Here is a 3,533-nt window from a genome sequence, read left to right as displayed (position 1 = left end):
ACGTTTGACAAGTGATTCATATTTATGACAGTGGCAATGTCCCGCCGCCATGGGATCCCCTTTTGTGTCCTTCTGACAATCGGGAAGCCAAATTCACTTAACAACCGTGTGACTACCTTAACAGCCATAGTGATTCGCTTAACAGCTGTGGCAAGAAAGGTCATAAAATGGCGCAAAACTCACTTAACAAATTTCTCGCTGAGCAACACTAATTTGGGGCTCAATTGTCGTAAGTTGAGGACTATATTAGTCACATCTTCGCATCTTCTTTTTGTGTCAGGCTGAGAAGCTTGAAAATGCTGGAGATAATTTAGTGAATAATAGAGGTTCTCTGTACAGGTGGTCCTCAACTTATAACCACATGTTTAGTGACTGTTCAAAGTTACAATGGCATTGAAAAAAATGAGTTATGACACTTGTGACCACTGCAGCATCCCCATGGTCACGTGATCAAGATTTGTATGCTTGGCAACTGGCATGTACTTATGACGGTTGCGGGTCACGTGATCCCCTTTTGCGACCGTCTGGCAAGCAAAGTCAACGGGGGAAGCCAGACTCACTTCACAACCGTGTGACTGCCTTAACAACTGCAGTGATTCACTTAACAACTGGCAAGAAGGGTCATAAAATGGAGCAAAACTATCTTAACAACTGCCTTGCTTAGCGACAGATATTTGTGGTCGTAAGTTGAGGACTATCCGTGAGATCTAAAACCGTTCTTCCAAATCACGTCCAAAATTGACGCGGCCCTGTTCCGTGCCTTAGGTATTAAAGCGAGACAAATATTTACAGGCAATTAAAGTTCGATACTTTTATTCTCGTTTTTTATGATCGCCGTAAAGTGCTTGTGTGTTTTTATTTCGTTAACAGTCAAATTTCTGGAACTCATTAAGCCCTTCTGCGCTGTTTTGCCCGAAATCCAGAAGCCTGAAAGGAAAGTAAGTGCCCTTTTTGTTTCTGCTCCTGCCAGTTTCACGGGAAGGCATTTTGAGCCTAAAGTTCTAGGAAACCAGTTTGTGAAAAAGGAGACATGGGGAAATTTGCGTAGTATCTGCAATTTTCAAATATCAGAATGACATTATGGACATTTAGGTACGTAGCGTTAAATATCTCTGAAAGCAAATTCTGCTGATTTGGCTGGGATTTATTTCCGAATCTGTGTGCATCGGATTTCACTCAGCCTCCATTACGCCCCCTGGACGAAATACAGTAATGGCCAAAATTGTGGAAACCTTTTGGGGAAAGTGTACAGTAGAAATGCCACCTTTGGTTAAGTTTCCACCCATTTTTCTTCTAATTTCTTTATAACTGTAGCCTAGTTCACTTAATAAATACTATTTTACATCGCTTTCTGGGTGACCAGTCAACTCTTTGCACCATTCTTTTAATTTTATTACGTTTTACAAGCTCACTAAATGAAAGAACACAAAAACCCCCAACCAATTTGATAGCGATCACATAACACACTGACAAATGTCCTCCTCTCAGCTTCAATGCATGACATCGATGACTGGATCCTACTGTGATCTGATTGGCTCATTGCCAAAACAAGATGACACCTGATTGGCTCTATAAACACTCACACTCATTGGCTACCATCAGATGAAGGAAACCTACCTGATATCAACCTAAGCAAGTTGTGCTTCCTTTTTCTGGTTATTTGGCTATGACTTTTCATAGAACACAGTACAGATAATTGAACAAACTTTGTTGCATTACATTCTTGATTAAATTGTCTTTCCATTGATATATAATTTTATGGTACTTCTCCAAAAAAAGTGGTGTTATTAGCCATCAAATCTCAAAAATACACTTTTCCCAAAAGGTTTCCACAATTTTGGCCACTACTGTATTTCCCTTTAGTCATGCATGGAAGTAGACTGAAGACTTAGCCAGCAGCAAGACTGGGAAGCTCTTAATATTTAATTTTGAAATCCTTGGTGTTCTCTGAATCTGGTTGTATTCTTGCAGGCGTTTGATTACCAAACTAAGGTAAGGTCATCAGTGCAGAAGGGAGTCAGGTTTGCACTATTGGTGATGAGCAAGCCCAAATGAGAGCAAAACCCATTCTCTTCTAGCACTGATGATGGTACCTAGTTGGGTAATGAAAGGTCTTACTCTTTGAAAGTTACTTGTTCTCTATACTGTATCTCAGGGCTCCCCAACCTATGGGCCACGGCCCAATACCGGGCCGTGGGCTCTTGACCAGCAGGCCGCAGAAATGTCTGGCCAGGGTGCGCACGCATGGGTGTGCATTCCCTCCCCCACTCGCGCTAGCGCCCACAGCCCTGTTTGCACATGCGTGCGAGCGGGAACGCTAGCGTGGGATAAGCATGCACGCCCCGTTTGTGCATGCACAAACGGGCCGCTAGCACGAAGGGGGTGTGTGCAGCCCATTTGTGCATGTGTGAATGGGCCACTAGCTTGGGGTGTGCGCTGCCCATTTGCGCATGTGCAAATGGGGTGCTAGTGGGGGGTGGCCATTTGCGCACAGCGCATGCGTAAACACGGCCACTAGTACTGCGCCAGTGGGCGTGGCCCCATTTGTGTGTGTGCACACGCAATAATTTGGAAGCTGCTCTCCCCTCCGGGCCGCAAGCCTGGAAAGGTTGGAGAACTCTGCTGTATCTGATAATTCCATATAATTAAGTACAAGTTTATTTTATGAATATTATAACATTGGGTTGTGGGTTGTTGTTTTTTTTAATCTTGCTCTCCTAAACATTCTCTGTTGGTTAACTTGGTTTTATTCGTTGTGCTTTGCAGATTCAGTTTAGAGAGAAGGTTTTATGGACAGCTATCACCCTCTTCATTTTTTTAGTATGCTGCCAGGTAAGAATTGACTCTTTTATTTATTCACCTTCTGACAGAGCAGCCTATGGATGCCTTTAGGTCAGGGGTAGGCAGCCTTGGCTCTTTTATGACTCGTGGACTTAACTCCCAGAATTCCCCTGGCCAGCATGTTGGAAGTCCATGCCTCTTAAAATTTACCTCAGGTTGCAAAAAACACTGGACTAACCCAGGGGTAGGCAACCTTGGCTCTTTTATGACTCGTGGACTTCAACTCCCAGAATTCCTGAGCCAGCATGGCTCAGCTTGGAAACCTCTCCCTTTCCCCTCAGCGTGGCTGGCTCAGGAATTCTGGGAGTTGAAGTCCACCCTGGTTTAGGGTCTCCTGCTTGCTGCTGTTGATGTATAGGTAGTCCTTGACTTACAGCCGTCTATTTAGTGACCGTTTGAAGTTACAACATCGCTGAAACGGTTGATTTATTACTGTTTTTCCACCCTTATCACCGTTACAGCATCCCTGTGATCAAAATTTATTTATTTTATTTTTATTTATTTTATTTTTAAGACTTATATGCCGCCCTTCTCCCCACGGGACTCAGGGCGGCTCACAGCATATTAAAACAACATAGTACATTTCCCCAATAAAAGCCAATTAAAAACCAAATATTTGTAGCTGTGTCTCTTATTAAAATCATTAAAAATTATCCCTATTTAAAATTCACCCTAGGTCAGTCCCGCTTGCT

The sequence above is a fragment of the Protobothrops mucrosquamatus genome, unplaced genomic scaffold (assembly GCF_001527695.2).
Source record: "Protobothrops mucrosquamatus isolate PMUCROS unplaced genomic scaffold, P.Mucros_1.0 scaffold3178, whole genome shotgun sequence".
NCBI lineage: Eukaryota > Metazoa > Chordata > Lepidosauria > Squamata > Viperidae > Protobothrops > Protobothrops mucrosquamatus.
Note: the sequence above shows the minus strand (reverse complement) of the source record.